Below are 19429 nucleotides of genomic sequence, written 5' to 3'. Positions count from 1 at the left end.
GCCCTCATTATACTAAATTCCCACCTTTAGGGCCCCCTACACTATGTCAAAATGCTATGAAAACACCTCAGTTGTCTTTCCTTGTCCTCTGTGATGTCACTTGGCATATCAGGATTTATGAAGGTCACACTAAAGTAGTCATTCTTCCCCAACTCTCGTCCTCTCTCATCTACCCCTTTTTTGTTCTTTCCCCCATCCAAATTGAGATGGAAAGTAGAACAGGGATGAATTGTTAGTTGTGTTCTATTCATTATTAAATAAATACCCCTCTGGCTATATTTTAGAGCTATTCTGGCATGAAGGAGAAGAAGGAGGAGAAGATGGAAGAGAAGGAGAAGAAATAATGATGGTGATGATGATATGCCTAAATCAGAAGCTTTGTCAAAATGTTCTGGCTACTAAGGATATTTAATAATCTCGATAATGAGGTCACTCACAAAGTAGAGATCATAGCTCCAGGACCTACACTTAGAGCTGTGTGGATAGTAGAAACAGGCAATAATGATTAAATTGCTATTGTTGAGAAGCTTCCTTCACTAAGGAATGCATGCTCTGCCTATCACATAGATATGATAGATTCTGGAATGGACACAGCAATCAGTCCCCACTATGTCCATCAGGTCAGTTGCTCCTCAGTGCATCAGGTTCTATCACCCACACAACATGCATATTTTTGTTTGAACTTCTGTCTTATCCTAGCGTGACTATGCCTACTTTGGGAAGTAACTTGGGTCTGGGAAACTGCAGGTTATTGGGAGGACCCCACCTAGAAATAAAAAAGGTACTGGACTGTATTTTGGCCATGCTGTCACTGATACTTACTTGGCCTTTTCAACAACACTGCTATAGCCAACCACTAATTGGTAATTTCATTCCCACTCCACTGGCAACATTTCCTAGTGTTTAAAGCAGTCCCTATTGGCTACTTGAAATTCACAAAGAAGTCACACTGCAAAGGAGTCCACACATACACTTGTGGAATGTCTCACTGTTAAGCCTCTTGAATTAATGTCCTAATGCCCAGATATTGCCTCTTAAAGTACATGTCAGACCATTAAAGAAAGGGAAATGGAAAGCTTCATGTGGGGATTATTATATCCCCTATGCGATGATAAAACTGTAGCCTAATTTTTTAGCTCATTTACCCAACTACATTTATCCTCTTTATCCAACTACATTTATACATTTCTGTGACTTTGTGACCAACAAAGCATTATGACTTAAGGTCCTAAATTCAGCCCCAAATTATTACAAAAACATTGAGGACCATGGTCCCACTGTCACCCAAATATGTTAAGGCCTGATGGTCCAACCCAGCAGCTGGACTCATCCCTGACAATGACATCAGAATTGCAGCTGGACCTATTCCCTATGATGATCTCAGCCTCTCAAATGGAATTGGACTCATTCATCATGTTGACTCCTGTCAACTGTTGGGCTCATCCCAGGTGACATCTTCCATGACCCCAAGTCCTCATACTCCCATATCAAATGTCTCCTCCAATGTTTTATACTTTTGCCTGTTGTTTTAGGGTTTCTAGTATACATTTTTATCTTATTACTGTCTACCTTCATACAACATGAACTTCACATATGTAATAACAGCATTACACTAGTATACTTTATTTCTCCCCTACTGGCCTTTGTGTTGTTGTTGTCATACATATGTTATAAACAGCACATGCATTATTATTTTTAAAACAGTCAACAGTATTTGAAAGATATTTATATAATTAGAAAAATCTTATGTATTTACCCATGCATTTACCATTTCCTGTGTTCTTTATTCCCTTGAATAGATCCATTTTTCCATCTGGTAACATTTTGCTCTGCCTGAGGACTTTCTTTAATTTTTTTTCTTTTGGTAGCCTTCTGGTAATAAATTCTTGGAGATTTTGAATGGTAAAAAAGACATTATTCTGCCTTCCCTTTTGAAAGCTCTTATTGCCCAGTGCAGATTTTGTGTATAAACATTTTCTTTCATTGCTCTAAGATGTTGTTTCTCTCTCTTTCCATGTCCATTATTTTGACAGGTAACTTGCTGCCATCCTTAACTGTGCTTCTCTTAATGTACTTTGGCTTTTTTTCTCACTGCTTAAGATTACTCTACAAATGCTCTTGAGCAATTGGATTTTGATGAGCACTGATAGTTTTCTTCATGTTTCTTGTAAGTGGACTTTGTCAAGCCTCCTATGTTCTGTGAGTATATAATTTTCAGCAAGTTTGGGACACCATTATTTTTATGCCCCCTCCTTTAGGAATCTTAATTACACATATATTAGGAAATTTGAAGTTGTTCTGCAGCTTCCAGGTAATCTGTTCATTTTTTTTACTTATTTATTTCTGTGTTTTATAGTTACATAGTTTGTTGCTGTGTTTTTGAGCTTACTATTCTTTTCTTCTCTAAGGTCTAATCTGCTCATTCTATCCATTTATTTTCCATTTTTTCATCTCACATACTGTAGTTTTTATCTCTTGAAGCCCAATTTTGGTCTTTTTCTATGTCTTCTATGATTCAATTAAAATTTTTCAAATATATGGAACATTGTTATTTTAAATGTCCTAACCTACTAATTTTAATATCTTTGTCAGTTTGGGTTCACTTCTAATTGACTGATTATAGGGGATTATTATACAGGAGTATTTTCCTGTATGTTTATATGCCTGGTTTGATTGGATGCCATACATTGTGAATTTTACCTTGTTGGGTGCTAGATGCTTTTTATGCCTACAAATACCCTGGAACTTGGCCGGGGGGGGCGCAAAGTAAGGTTATTGTATTTTGGATTTTTCTATTTCTATGTCTTCAAATTCACTACTTGTTTTTTTTTTCCTGCAATGTCTAATATGCCCTTAAGCCCATGCAGTTAAATTTGTAGCCTATATATAATTCTTCTGTAATTGGCATAGAGGAGACATCCAGTAAACATTCGTTGAAAGAAAGTATAAATGAATAATTTTGCCACTTAACTTTTTAGATTTGGTTAATTTTTCCCTTCCTTCTCCTATGTCCTCCATGCTATTCCTTATGTTCCACAAATAAGTGAAACCATATGATAATTGACTTTCTCTGCTTGACTTAGTTCACTTAGCATAATCTCCAGTCCCATCCATGTTGATGTAAAAGTTGGGTATTCATCCTTTCTGATGGCTGAGTCATATTCCATTGTATATATGGACCACATCTTCTTGATCTATTCATCTGTTGAAGGCCATCTCGGCTCTTTCCACAGTTTGGCTATTGCGGACATTGCTCCTAAGAACATTGGGGTGCATATGGCCCTTCTTTTCACTACATCTGTGTTTTGGGGGTAAATACCCAGTAGTGCAATTGCTGGGTCATAGGGTAGGTCTATTTTTAATTTTTTGAGGAACCTCCACACTGTTTTCCAAAGTGGCTGTACCAACTTGCATTCCCACCAACAGTGTAAGAGGGTTCCCCTTTCTCCACAACCTCTCCAGCATTTGTTGTTTCTTTCCCTGCCAATTTTTGCCATTCTAACTGGTGTAAGGTGGTATCTCAATGTGGTTTTGATTTGAATTTCCCTGATGGCTAATGATGATGAACATTTTTTCATGTGTCTGATAGCCATTTGTATGTCTTCTTCAGGGAAATGTCTTTTCATATCTTCTGCCCATTTTTTGACTTGATTAATTGTTTTTTGGGTGTTGAGTTTGAGAAGTTCTTTATAGATCTTGGATACCAGCCCTTTATCTGTAGTGTCATTTGCAAATATCTTCTCCCATTCTGTGGGTTGCCTCTTTGTTTTGTTGACTGTTTCCTTTGCTGTGCAGAAGCTTTTTATCTTGATGAAGTCTCAAAAGTTCATTTTTGCTTTTGTTTCACTAGCTTTTGGGGATGTATCTTGAAAGAAGTTGCTGTGGCCGATGTCGGAGAGGTTACTGCCTATGTTCTCCTCTAGGATTTTGATGGATTCCTGTCTCACACTGAGGTCTTCCATCCATTTTGAGTTTATATTTGTGTATGGTGTTAGAGAATGGTCATGTTTCATTCTTCTGCATGTGGCTGTCCAATTTTCCTAGCACCGTTTATTGAAGAGACTGTCTTTTTTCCATTGCATGTTTTTTCCTGCTTTGTCAAAGATTATTTGACCATAGAGTTGAGGGTCCATATCTGGGTTCTCTATTCTGTTCCATTGGTCTGTATGTCTGTTTTTGTGCCAGTACCATGCTGTCTTGGTGATCACTGATTTGTAATATAGCTTGCAATCGGGCAACATGATGCCCCCAGCTTTGTTTTTCTTTTTCAACATTTCCTTGGCAATTCGGGGTCTTTTCTGATTCCATACAAATTTTAGGATTGTTTGTTCCAGCACTTTGAAAAATGTCATTGGAATTTTGATCGGGATAGCATTGAAGGTATAGATTGCTCTGGGTAGCATAGACATTTTAACAATGTTTATTCTTCCGATCCATGAGCATGGAATATTTTTCCATCTTTTTGTGTCTTCTTCAATTTCTTTCATGAATGTTCTGTAGTCTCTAGAATATAGATCCTTTACCTCTTTGGTTAGGTTTATTCCAAGGTATCTTATGGTTTTTGGTGTTATTGTAAATGGAATCGTTTCTCTAATTTCTCTTTCTACAGTTGCATTGTTAGTATATAAGAAAGCAACTGATTTCTGTGCATTGATTTTGTATCCTGCCACATTACTGAATTGTGTATGAGTTCTAGTAATTTGGGGGTGGAGTCTTGAATTAGAAACCAGAAACACAGTAGATCAGATCAACAAAACTAGAAGTTGGTTCTTTGAAAGAATTAATAAGATCGATAAACCACTGGCCAGACTTATCCAAAAGAAAAGAGAAAGGACCCAAATTAATAAAATTATGAGTGAAACAGGAGAGATCATGACTAACGCCAAGGAAATAGAAACAATTATTAGAAATTATTATCAACAGGGCGCCTGGGTGGCTCAGTTGGTTAAGCGACTGCCTTCGGCTCAGGTCATGATCCTGGAGTCCCTGGATCGAGTCCCGCATCGGGCTCCCTGCTCGGCAGGGGGTCTGCTTCTCCCTCTGACCCTAACCCCTCTCATGCTCTCTGTCTCTCATTCTCTCTCTCTCAAATAAATAAATAAAATCTTTAAAAAAAAAAAGAAAAGAAATTATTATCAACAACTATATGCCAATAAACTGAGCAATCTGGATGAAATGGATGCCTTCCTGGAAACCTATAAGCTGCCAAGACTGAAACAGGAAGAAATTGACAACCTGAATAGGTCAATAACCAGTAACGAGATTGAAGCAGTGATCAAAAGCCTCCCAAAAAACAAGAGTCCAGGGCCTGATGGATTCCCTAGGGAATTCTACCAAATATTCAAAGAAGAAATAATACCTATTCTACTGAAGCTGTTTCCAGAAACAGAAACAGAAGGAAAACTTCCAGACTCATTCTATGAGGCCAGCATTACCTTAATCCCCAAACCAGGCAAAGACCCCATCAAAAAGGAAAATTTCAGACCGATATCCCTGATGAATATGGATTCCAAAATCCTCAACAAAATCCTACCTAATAGGATCCAACAATACATTAAAAGGATCATCCACCACGACCAAGTGGGATTTATCCCCTGGATGCAAGGGTGGTTCAACATTCACAAATCAATCAATGTGATAGAACACATTAATGAGAGGAGGGAGAAGAACCATATGGTCCTCTCAATTGATGCAGAAAAAGCAGTTGACAAAATACAGCATCCTTTCCTGATTAAAACTCTTCAGAGTATAGGGATAGAGGGAATATTCCTCAGCTCATAAAATCCATCTATGAAAAACCCACAGCGAATATCATCCTCAGTGGGGAAAAGCTAAGAGCATTTCCCTTAATATCAGGAACACGTGAAGGATACCCACTCTCGCCACTATTGTTCAACATAGTACTAGAAGTCCTAGCAACAGCAATCAGACAACAAAAAGAAATAAAAAGGTATTCAAACTGGCAAAGAAGAAGTCAAACTCTCTCTTTTCACAGATGACATGATACTTTATGTGGAAAATCCAAAAGACTCCACCCCAAAATTATATTTTTCCGTTTTAATTCCTGTATGTTTTGGTGTGGATCTGCTTTTGTTGATTTTGTTGGCGGTTCTCTGTGCCTCCTGAATCTAGATATCTGTTTCCTTCCCCAGATAGGGAAGTTTTTAGCTATTATTTCTTCAAATAAATTCTCTGCCCCCTTTGCTCTCTTCTTCTTGTGGGACTCCTGTAACACGAATGTTATTACATTTGAGGGAGTCATTGAGTTCCCTAAGTCTATTCCTGTTTTGCATAACTATTTTTTCTCTTTCGTTCAGCTTGATTACTTTCCATTACTCTTGTCTTCTAGGTCATTATTTCATTCCTCTGCTTCTTCTGGCCTTCTGTTCATTCCATCAAGCATGTTTCTCATTTTATTTATTGACCCTTTCTCTCTGCTATTTTATTCCTTATCTCTGTGTTTAGGGTCTCACTCATGTCTTCCACTCTTTTCTCAAGTCCAGTGAGTATCCTTATGATCATTGCTTTAAATATTCTGTGAGGTATGTTACTTATATTTGTTTCACTTAGATCTCTGGCCAAGGCCTTGTCCTGTTCTTTCATTTGGGATAAATTCCTCTGTCTTATTTTGTCTAAGTCTCTGTGCCCATTTCTCTGTTAGGAAAATCAGCTAAGTATCCTGATTTTGAGGTTACTGACCTTATGAAGAAGAGGTCCTATAATGCGCTGCCATGTAGTGTCTTCTGTTCTCCAGGGCCTGGCGCTTCCCGGAGTGTCCCCAATGTGTGCTGCATGTGCTCTGCTTTTTTGTCCTGGCCACTTTATCCTTCATGCCAGGTGTCTGCAGAGGCTTTCTTTGCCTGTTGTGGGCAGTGTTTGGACCCTGGCCTGAATGTGGTGCATTTTAAGTAGGTGTGCTCTGGTCTGCTCATGAAATGAGACCTGTTGCCACCACAGCTGGAACTGTGGCTCTGCAAAACTCCCACATTGGGAGATTCACTGTGAGCAGGGGTTTGGGCCAGTCTTCTGATGGAGGGGCCCCGCGGCCCAGGACTGAGGCAAGCCAGACTGGGAAGGGCAGTTCCACCAGTGTGTGGGGATGGGATGCTGGCTTGGTGTAAACAAGTTAGCTAGCTAGTGTCAGTGCTGTGCTGGCATCCACAGATGGCCCTGTGCTTATGCTGAGGGGCAGGGGAGGGAAATGACGCTGGCCAGTTCCTTTGTTCCTTGGAGAGGGTCTCTCCGTGAAAGCTGCCTCTCTGGGACATGCTTCAAAATGGTCAAATAACCTCCCCACTGTGTGCTCCAGGTGCTCTTCAGATGGCTGTTTTCATGCTGTATGTTCGTGGGTTGTTTGCCTGCCTTTTCTCCAAGAACAGTGTGATGCCCTCCAGGCTCTATCCCAGCCATGCTCACTGACCTTTAAAACTCCAGGATTTAAGCCCCACAGGTTGCCAGAAGTCATGGAACTTGGCCCCTCTTGCTTTCCTAGCCAATTGCTATGGGGATTCTTTTCTCCCCATGTGCTCCCCTCTGTGCTAGTCTGTCTCTCACCCTTCTCTGCGACCACAGCTTTCTCCCTACCACAGTGGCAACAATCCATTTCTCTCCCAAACCTCTCCACACTTCCTACATTCTTGGATGTGGTCTCTTCTCTGCCTTTAGTTGTGGAGTGCATTCTGCCAATCTTAAGGTTAATTTCTGGAGTATTTAGGATTTGATAGTTATCTAGTTGTATACACGGGGTAAGGTGAGCCTAGAGTCCTCCCACTTTGCTGCCATCTTCCAACTCCTTAACAGGTATTTTGTGTCCTCTCTGCCCTCTCTTCTTTTTCTCATTGTTAGCCTGGATAGAAGTTTACCAATTTTGTTGATTGTTTCAAAGAACCAGCTTTTGGTTTCGTTGATTTTTTTTGGTATCATTTCCTGTATTCAATTTCATGGATTTTTGTACCATTTTAAAATTATTTATTTTCTTCTGTTTTAGGTTTAATTATTAGTTATTTCTCTAGTTTATTAAGAGGGAAGCTTAGATTATTCATGTTAGATCTTTCTTCTTTTCTAATATATTTAATGCTATATATTGCCCTCTAGCTGCTATTTATTTATTTATTTATTTATTTTAGATTTTATTTATTTTGAGAGAGAGAGAGAATGAGCAGGGGGCAGAGGCAGAGGGAAAGGGAGAAGCGACTCCCCATGGAGCAGGGAGCCTGAGACGGAGCTCGATCCCAGGACCCTGAGATCACGACCTGAGCCCAAGGCAGACACTTAACCGACTGAGCCACCCAGGTGCACCCTAGCCACTGTTTATATGCAGTACACATATTTTGATCAAATGCATTTTCACTTTTAGTTAAAAATATTTAAAATATATCTCTTGAGATTCTTCTTTGACCTATGGGTCATTTAGAAGTCTCTTATTTAATTTCTGATTTTTTGGGTATTTTTCAGCTGTCTTTCTGTTATTGATTTATAGTTTAATTCTGTTGCTGTCCAAGAATATACATTGTATGATTTCTATCCTTTAAAATTTCTCCAAGTGTGTTTGGTGGCCCAGAATATCATCTATCCTGGTGAATGTTCCATGTGCATGGAAGAGGAATGTGTATTCAGCTGTTGATGGATGGAGTATTCTACGAGTGTGAAATAGGTCAAGTTGATTGATAGTGCTCTTCAGGATACGAATATTCTTGATTTTCTGCTTCCTTAATTTATCAACCACTAACAGAGGGATGCTAATGTCTCTGGCTGTAATAGTAGATTCGTCTGATTTTTTTTCAGTCCTGAGTTTTTGCCTCATGTTTTTTGATGCTCTCTTGTTAGATGAATACATATTTAGGATTGACATGTCTTCTTGGAGAATGACCTCTTTATCATTATGCAATGTCCCTCTTTCTCCCTGGTAACATTCCTTGTTCTGAACTTTGCTATGTTTGAAATTAATATAGCTATTAAAGCTTCCTTTGGAGTAGTGACAGCATGGAGTATCTTTTGCCATCCCTTAATTTTTTCCTATTTCTCAGAATTGTGGTAAAATACACATAACATATAATTTACCATCTTAAACATTTTTAAGTGTACAGGTCGGTGATAATACATTCATAATGTTGTGCAATCATCATCACTATCCATCTCCACAACCCCTTTGATATTATAAAACTGAAATTCTATACCCATTAAACAATAACTCTCCATTCTCCCCTCTCCCCAGCCCCTGACAACCACCATTCTACTTTTATCTCTATAATTCTGACTACTCTAATTACCTCATGTAAGTGAAATCATACAGTATTTGTCTTTTTGTGACAGGCTTATTGCACTTAGCAGAACGTTGCTAAGGTTCACCCATGGTGTAGCATACGTCAGAATCTCCTCCTTTGTAAGACTGCTAAATAGTATTCCATCATACGTATATACCTATACCACATTTTGCTTATCCATCCATTGATGGACACTTAGGTTGTTTCCAAACTTCAGCTATTATGAATAATGCTGCTATGAGCAGGGGTGTACTCATATCTCTTTGAAAGCCTGCTTTGAACCCTTTGGGGGTATATACCCAGAAGTTGAATTCCTGGATCATATGATAATTCTATTTTTAATTTTTTGAGGAACCGCCATATTTTTCATAGTAGCAACACCATTTCACATTCCCACCAACAGTGTACAAGTATTCCAATTTCTCTATATTCTCACCAACACTTGTTTTCTACTTTTTTTATAGTAAGCCAACCTAATGGGTGTGTGACAGTGGCATCTCATTGTAGTTTTGATTTGCATTTTCCTTATTATTAGTGACCTTTGAGCATCTTTTTATGTACTTACTGGTTATTTATAAATCTTCTTTGGAAAAAATGTCTATTCAAGTACTCTGCCCATTTTTGAATTGGGTTGTTTGGGGTTTTTTGTTGTTAAGTTTTAGGAGTTCTCTATGTATTCTGGATATTAATCTGTCATAAGATGTATGACTTGCAAATATATTCTCTCATCCTGTGGGTTGTCTTTTTACTCTGTTGATATTGTCTTTTGATGCACAGCTTTTCAAAATAATTTCATGAAGTCCAGTTTGTCTATTATTATTATTTTTTTTTTTTTGCCTGAGACTTTGGAGCTATATCCATGAAATCATTGCCAAATCCAATGTTGTAAAGTTTTTGTCATGTTTTCTTCTGAGAGTTTTATAGTTTTAGGTCTTACAGTTAGGTCTTTGATCCATTTTGAGTTATTTTTGCATACAGTGTTAGGTAAAAGTCCAGTCAATTTTTTTTTTTTTTTTTTTTGCGTGTGGATATCCAGTTTTTCCAGCACCATTTGTTGAAGACTGTCATTGTCCCCCATTGAACAGTCTTGATAACCTTGTCTAAAATCATTTGACCATATATGTAAGATTCATTTCTGGGACTTTAATCTATTCCATTGATCTATATATCTGAGTTTATACCAGTACCACAGTGTTTTGATTACTGTAGCTTTGCAGTAAGTTTTGAAATCAAGAAGCATGACTCCTAACTTTGTTCTTCTTTTTCAAGACTTTTTTCTAGGCTATTCAGGGTTCCTGAAGATTCCATATGAATTTTAGGATGGATTTTCTATTTATGCGAAGAACATTACTGGGATTTTAAGAATTGCATTTAATCTGTAGATCCTTTAGGGTAGTGTTGACATCTTAATAATATTAAGTCTTCCAAATGGAATTGTTTTCATTATTTCCTTTTCAGATTGTTCATTATTAGAGTATAGAAATGCAACTGATTTTTTTGTGTGTTGACTTTGTATCCTACTACTTTTGTTGATTTGTTAGTTTTTTTAATTTATTTTTTATTTTTATTTATTAGTTCTAACAGGTGTGTGTGTGTGTGTGTGTGTGTGTAATCTTCAAGGGTTTCTACATATAAGACCATATCATCTGTGGACAAAGTTAATTTTCTTCTTCCCTTTCAGTTTGGATGCCTTTCATTCCATCCATTTACTTCTCACCTACCTGAGTGCTTCTATTTAAAATGGATTTCTCTTAATCTCAGGAAACAAACTGAGGGTTGCTGGAGTGGAGGGGAGTGGGAGGGATGGGGTGGCCGGGTGATGGACATTGGGGAGGGTATGTGCTATGGTGAGCACTGTGAATTGTGTAAGACTGATGAATCACAGACCTGTACCCCTGAAACAATACACTATATGTTAATATAATAACCATAAGAGACTATGGACTTCGAGAAATAAACTGAGGGTTTTAGAGGTGAGGTGGGGAGGGGGATGGGTTAACCCAGTGATGGGTATTAAGGAGGGCATGTGTTGCATGGAGCACTGGGTGTTATATGCAAACAATGAATCATGGAACACTACATCAAAAACTAATGATGTACTGTATGGTGACTAACATAATAAAAAAAATAAAATAAATGGATTTCTTTGAAACAGCATAGAGTTGAGGCTTATTCTTTTGTGTTGAAGTTGACAAAATCTTTTAGTTTGTTTAGACCATTCAAACTTAAAGTGATTATTGACATTTTTGGGATAAAATCAATCATGCTCTGTTTTTTTTATTATGTTCAGTTAGCCAACATATAGCACATCATAAGTTTTTGTTGTAGTGGTCAATGATTCATTAGTTGCTTATAACACCCAGTGTTCATCCCAACACGTGCCCTCCCTAATACCCATCACCCAGGTACCCCATCCCCTCACCCCCCTCCCTTCTGTAACCCTCAGTTTGTTTCCTGGAGTCCAGAGTCTCTCATGCTTTGTGCTGTATCTGTTTTTATTCATTGCATTTGTTCTTTATTTTTTATTGTCTTATCTGCTTTTAATTGAACATTTGATATGATTTCATTTTATCTTCTCTTGGTATGTCATTTATACTTCTTTAAAAACATTTTTAGTGGTTTGCATTAGGGTTTACAGTAAGTATTTTGAATAAGTCCTCCTTCAAATAACACTGTATACACCTCTTCACATGTAATGCAGTACCCTTATCACAGGGTATTCCTAATTCTAATTGTCCCTTGTGATATTGTTGTCATTCATTTTTATTTATCCATATGCTATAATCATTGTTTCTATTTATTACTATTTTTAAAAAGTTTTTACATTAGAAATAAGAAAAATAAAAGATTTTTATTTTTCCTTCATTTAGTCCTTCACTGATGTTCATTTCTCATTTACGTAATCCAAGTTACTGAGTGTTTTGCAGTACCCCTATAGAAAAGCATCAACCTCCAGCCACCTAATCCATTGGTTTGGATGTCAACACTGATAACAGGCCAAGCAGGTATAAATAGGTTTATTATTCATATAATGGGCCTTTCTGAGGACAGAAGGGCAGGCATCTAATCTGGTTCAGAAAGACTTTAGTAAAGGGAGGGGGAAATTATTGTTTTTATTGTGTTTAGAGGGTGGGGCCAAATGAGGGTTTCCATATATGGGCCAGGAGTTTGCATGGTTTGAACTTACCCATAGGCACCAAGGCACAGAACAATCAGGCTGTCTTATCTGCTTCTGCAGATGCGAGGCAGACGTGAGTGGCGAGGTATGAAGCCTGTAAGCTCTCAGCAGTCAAACAACAAAAATGTACTCATGCTCCTTACTACAATTTACTTTTGATATTTTACTGCTGACTGAAATGTGTTGTGTTCTATTTAATTAAATTTTATTTTGTTTATGGAACTCTAAGGGGCTTGTGGCCTGAAGCTGATAAGGAAGATGGAAGTTCAATTGGATGCCTATTCAAAAACCTGGTGTTGTGTATTTTAAGTGAAATGAGTGTCTTAGTCTTATCTGGAATGTCAAAAGGGATAAGATTTTTGGTGTAACTTTGTACAGTAGCTTTTCTATATTGTTAGGGACTGAGTTATGTCTCCCCAAAATTTATATGTTGAAGCCTAATCTACAATGTGACTGTATTTGGAAATAGGGCCTTTTTTAAAAATTTTATTTTATTATGTTTTGTTAGACACCATATGTTACATCATTAGTTTTTGATGTAGTGTTCCATGATTCATTGTTTGCTTATAACACCCAGTGCTCCATTCAATACGTGCCCTCCTTAATACCCATCACCGGGTTAACCCATCCCCCCACCTCCTCCCCTCTAAAACCCTCAGTTTGTTTCTCAGAGTCCATAGTCTCTCATGGTTCATCTCCCCTCTGATTCCCCCGCCCCTTCATTTTTCCCTTCCTACTATCTTCTTTTTTTTTTAAACATATAATGTATTATTTGTTTCAGAGGTACAGGTCTGTAATTCATCAGTCTTACACAATTCACAGCGCTCACCATAGCGCATACCCTCCCCAGTGTCCATCACCCAGTCATCCCCTCCCTCCCACCCCCCACCACTCCAGCAACCCTCAGTTTGTTTCCTGAGATTAAGAGTTCCTCATATCAGTGAGATCATATGATACTTGCCTTTCTTTGATTGACTTATTTCGCTTAGCATAATACCCTCTAGTTCCAACCATGTCGTTGCAAATGGCAAGATTTCATTTTTTTAATGGCTGCATAATATTCCTGTGTGTGTGTGTGTGTGTGTGTGTGTGTGTACCACATCTTCTTTATCCATTCATCTGTTGATGGACATCTTGGCTCTTCCCATAGTTTGGGCTATTGTGGACATTGCTGCTATAAACATTGGGGTGCATGTATCCCTTCGGATCACTCCATTTGTATCTTTGGGGTAAATACCCAGTAGTGCAATTGCTGGGTCATAGGGTTGCTCTATTTTCAACTTTTTGAGGAACCTCCATACTGTTTTCCAGAGTGGCTGCACCAGCTTACATTCCCACCAACAGTGTAGGAGGGTTCCCCTTTCTCCACATCCTCGCCAACATCTGTCATTTCCTGACTTGTTGATTTTAGCCATTCTGACTGGTGTGAGGCGGTATCTCATTGAGGTTTTGATTTGGATTTCCCTGATGCCGAGTGATGTTGAGCACTTTTTCATGTGCCCCTTGGCCATTTGGATGTCTTCTTTGGAAAAATGTCTGTTCATGTCTTCTGCGCATTTCTTGATTGGATTATTTGTTCTTTGGGTGTTGAGTTTGAGAAGTTCTTTATAGATTTTGGATACTAGCTCTTTATCTGATATGTCATTTGCAAATATCTTCTCCCATTCTGTCGGTTGTCTTTTGGTTTTGTTGACTGTTTCTTTTGCTGTGCAAAAGCTTTTTACCTTGATGAAGTCCCAATAGTTCATTTTTGCCCTTACTTCGCTTGCCTTTGGCGATGTTTCTAGGAAGAAGTTGCTGTGGCTGAGGTCGAAGAGGTTGCTGTCTGTGTTCTCCTCTAGGATTTTGATGGATTCCTGTCTCACATTTAGGTCTTTCATCCATTTTGAGTCTATTTTTGTGTGTGGTGTAAGGAAATGGTCCGGTTTCATTCTTCTGCATGTGGCTGTCCAATTGGAAATAGGGCCTTTAAGGATATGATATTCAAAGTTAAAAAATGTTATACTCCTAGAGCCCTAATTTCATAGGTTTGGTTTTCTTATAAGAGGAAAACACACCAGAAGTGCATATGTACAGAGAAAAGGCCATGTAATTTCCTTCTATTTTTAAGCCTGAATAATATTCAATTGTGTGTGTGTGTGACATTTTCTTTATCCATTCATCTGTCAACAGACACTTGGGTCGTTTGCATATCTTGGCTACCATTCTCACCACACACACACACACACACACACACACACACAAAAGGTAACTATATGAACTGATAGATAGGTTAAAAAATGGCTATGTGACAACATAGTGAGGGGGTAGCCATTTGCAAACCAAGGAGAGAAGCTTCCTCAAAAACCAACCTTGATGGCACCTGGATCTTAGACTTCAAGCCTCCAGAACTGTAAAATATAAATTTCTGTTGTTTAAACCACCCAGTCTGTGGTATTTTGTTATGAAAGCCCAGGCAGACTAATACATACATGCCGATAAGTATGTGACACTGAATTATATTTTGGGGTATCTGTGAGGTAAAAAATTTGCAGGATACTTTATCCCAAAGTGGGAAACCTTGGACAAGAAATTTTTGTTGTTGTCATTGCTCAAACCTGATGGCTAAAAAATTGGCAGTGGCTAAGAGTCCTAATAATGACACTAATGTAGGGCTAACTGTTGGCCAGGGCATCCTCTACTTCAAAAATGGTTGTCTGAAGTTCAGCCAATGCTAGAGGGTTCAGGTTTGGCTCTTTAAGTATCACTTTATTTCAGTAAGAGGGCCTCTGTGGCTGTGCCAAGCCACAAGTCTTGTCTCTTTGATTCAAGGCATAATGGGCAGCTAAGTACAGGGAGTTACAAGTTCAGACCTATGAGAGCCACATTTTCCAGAAGTGCTCAGTATGAAATCAGCAGTTCTCATGATAATGGTGTGTAGAAGGGGGACAAGGAAATCAGTTTTTTTGTACCAGATGCCCATGGGCAATTTGTGGCTATCATAGGTGGTCCAGAGACTCCAAAAGACATGACAGGAGATTGCTAAAGCCTCTACAGTGACAACTGCTTGGTGGGAACTAATGGAAGTTCCTATTGTATTATAATTTGGACAGTCTAGAACCTTTTGTTACAGGGGACCCCATTCATCAAAGTCAGCTGATTTGTGAGTAACAACATAAACGGGCTTAAGTAAAATTTGTACATAAGCAATATGTTACCTCCAGAAACCAAAATGGACTAAAAGCTTTTGGACTTGTGTTAACATTTGGTTTCAATAGTTGTTACTTTACAGTTTCAGGGTTGGAGCAGCCCTCAACTATTCCAAATATTACCCAGAAATTTTACTGAGGTTGTGGGGCCTTATATTTTATGTGAGGCAGTGGCTTGTGGGCTCCTTTATGAATATTGTTATGTTATGAATATATGTATCAAATGAATTTTCTTAGAGGCTGTCTCAATAAACAATCTTATCTGTGGTCTTGGGGAAATTTGGACAAGGTTAATATCTTGCCTGAAAATACTGTGTGGCATGGGAGGGCTATTGGGATTCCTCATGGATACCTGAGTAAATGTGTATTGTGTTTCCTTAAAGGTGAAGGCAAACTGTGACAGGCTACTGAAATAGTCACTAAATAGAACATATTAATCAAACCTACAAAATTAAGATGGCTTCCAGTTTTTTATTTGAGGAAGTCAATAATTTTAATAATATTGGACATGGCCAGCTTTAATCAGGAGTACCATAGCATTAAGGTTATAATAATCTACTGTTTAGTGATATTCTTTTCCTTTTTTTTTCCTGTTTTGGGCATTGGCCAAATTAGGATATTAAACTGGAAGACAGTAGAAATAATGGCCTCATAGAGAAGTAATATAATTAATGGGTCTTAATTCTTATATACCTTGTCTTAACCTGGGGAAAGGTTCATAGGGTCCCATTTGCTCAAGCTTATGCTAAATGGCAAAGACTTAAATTTTAACTTATTGTTCTTTGAGTCAGAGCATCAATGCCTACTGTAGGATGTCTTAAGTCACTGGGTGATATGACTATAGGGAATTTAGACAAGGCAATTATTTCAGTTGTTAAGATGAGGCATACCTATTTGTAATATCCTCTAAGAGTATAGGAGATACTTTGTTTAAATTTAGTGGGATCCCCATGTATAACTATAACTTAAATCACAGTACCCATTAAGGCCATGAAAATTGGACAATCTGTCCATCATATTATATGTTAAAGTTAATTTAAAGCCTATGTTCCAGAGGCACAAAAGGAAATCATGACCCTTTTTATCTTTCTATTGAATATTCTTTAGTAAATGACGGCTCTTCATTGGTATAAACATATAGCTGTCTCATAGCATTTTAAAAAATCTATTGTGTAGATGGGCCATAATTTATATAAACAATCTCTTACCAAGGGACTTGGAATTTTCCCCATTGTTTTGGTATAACAATACTACAATAAGTATCCTTGAGCATGCCATTTTGCAAAAGTATATTTGTAGGATAAATTCCTAGATGAGTTATAGCAGTCACATTCACTAAGACAGATATTGATTAATATATTATTGAGCATCTACCCTGTACCAGGCACCTTACCTTGCCAGATTTTTTGATCCCCGGTTATAAAAGAAGAAATCCCCCTTTTAGTCCCAACTTTTGCTAGTTGCATTATGTCTACATTGACCATGTTCTTAACATTTAAATTGTTCAATGTTTAACCATAATACGTATGTTTGTTTTGGTCTTACTCCTACAGTTAAGTTTATTTAATGCTTACCATTGGTACATTCACGCTAGACCTTCCATACATTTTTTTTTGGCCTGAAATTTATCATCCTCCTAAAAAGGCTTAAGAGAGCTCTATTTCTCAAGTTCTTGCGTGTTCAAAAAATGTGTAAAAATTATGATATATTTTTTGATACAGAGATAAGGTAAAAGATTCATTATACATTTTGAGTAGAAAAATACCATCTCCAAGGTTTATGAGTACATTTGGTAATGACCAAGTTACATTCTAGTGACTATATTTGTCATTGAAAGCCTGGCTAGGGGCGCCTGGGTGTCTCAGTCATTAAGCATCTGCCTTTGGCTCAGGTCGTGATCCCAGGGTCCTGGGATCGAGCCCTGCGTCGGGCTCCCTGTTCCGCAGGAAGCCTGCTTCTTTCTCTCCCACTCCCCCTGCTTGTGTTCCCTCTCCTGCTGTGTCTCTCTCTGTCAAATAAATAAATAAAATCTTTAAAAAAAAATGAAACCTGGGGCGCCTGGGTGGCTCAGTCGGTTAAGCGTCTGCCTTCGGCTCAGGTCATGATCCCAGGGTCCTGGGATCGAGCCCCGCATCGGGCTCCCTGCTCGGCGGGAAGCCTGCTTCTCCCTCTCCCACTCCCCCTGCTTGTGTTCCTGCTCTCACTAACTCTCTCTCTGTCAAATAAATAAATAAAATCTTTATTAAAAAAATAAAAATAAAAAAAATGAAACCCTGGCTAATTACTGATATGACTCCTGCTTCTAACTTTCCATTTAGCTCTTCATAGAGTTTGCCTAAGCCTTGGAGGTTAAAGTTAAAAAAAAGAAACTTGAATGAAAAGTCTTAATATTAAAAGGCAGAACGTTTGCCTACTTGAATATATAAATTAGAAACTAATAACAAATATTAAAATAATAAATTGTGTTCCCATATATTGGAATACTACGTGATTATTAATAATTATACCTTTTTAGAAATCACAAGTGTTGGCAAGGATGTGGAGAAAAAGGAACCCTGGTGTACTGTTGGTGGGAATGCAAATTGGTGCAGGCACTGCAGAGAACACAATGGAGGTTCCTCAAAAAATTTAAAATAGAATCACCATATGATCCAGTAATTCTACTGTTGGGTACTGACCCAAAGAAAATGAAAACACTCATTCAAAAAGATATGTGCATGCCTATGTTTATTGCAGCATTATTTACAATAGCCATGATATGGAAGCAGCCCAAGTGTCCATTGATAGATGAATGCATAAAGATGTGGTATATATATATAATGGAATATTACTCAGCCTTAGAAAAGAATGAAATCTTGCCATTTGCAACAATATGGATGGACCTAGAGGGTATAATGCTACGTGAAATAAGTCAAATAAAGACAAATACCATATGATGTCATTTATATGTGGAATTTAAGAAACAAAACAATCAAAGAAAAACAGAAACAAAAAAAGACTCTTAAATACAGAGAACTGGTGGTTGCCAGAATGGTGGTGGGTGGGGGATGGGTGAAATAGATAAAAGGATTAAAAGTACATTTGTGATGAGCACTGAGTAATGTATAGAATTGTTGAATCATTATATTGTATGCCTAATACTAATATAATATTGTATGTTAATTATACTTCCATAAAATTGTTTTTAAATGTGCTTCTAAATATAAATTAAATTACAAGAAAACACTAATGTTATAATGGTAAGTTTCTTTTTATAAAAGCAGGATACAAAAATATATGCTTACTAGCAGTTAAAGTGGGGTTTGGAGGGAAGTATTGGTTGATATTATAATTAATTCTGCCTTGTTGGAGCCTCCCGTCCTGCATTTACTACTTTTATGCAAACTGGTGCAGCCACTCTGGAAAACAGTTTGGAGGTTCCTCGAAAAGTTAAAAATATCACTACCCTATGATCCAGCAATTGCACTACTAGGTACAAAGAATACAAGAATACTAACTCAAAGGGATACATGCACCCCGATGTTTACGGCAGCATTATCAACAATAACCCATTTATGGAAAGAGCTCAAATGTCCATCAACTGATGAATGTATAAAGATGTGGTATATTTATACAATGGAATATTACTCAGCCATAGAAGAGAATGAAATCTTGCCATTTGCAACATGATGGAACTAGAGAGTATTATGCTATGTGAAGTAAGTCACAGAAAGACAAATACCATATGATTTCACTCATATGTGGAATTTAAGGCACAAAACAAATGAGCGTGGGGAAAAAAAGAGAGAGGCAAACTAAGA

At 37.8% G+C, this 19429-nt stretch overlaps 1 protein-coding gene across 6 annotated transcripts in view; it reads right to left on the bottom strand.

Moving 5' to 3' along the window:
* NAP1L2 (nucleosome assembly protein 1 like 2) overlaps window positions 1-19429 on the bottom strand; it is a 236007-nt gene that overhangs the window by 19618 nt on the left and 196960 nt on the right. The gene's annotated exons all lie outside the window — the stretch shown is intronic.

This window comes from Halichoerus grypus, chromosome X (genome assembly GCF_964656455.1).
Source record: "Halichoerus grypus chromosome X, mHalGry1.hap1.1, whole genome shotgun sequence".
In the NCBI taxonomy this organism is placed as follows: domain Eukaryota; kingdom Metazoa; phylum Chordata; class Mammalia; order Carnivora; family Phocidae; genus Halichoerus; species Halichoerus grypus.
The sequence above is the reverse complement of the archived record's forward strand: the minus strand, read 5'-3'. Positions and strand labels throughout refer to the sequence as shown.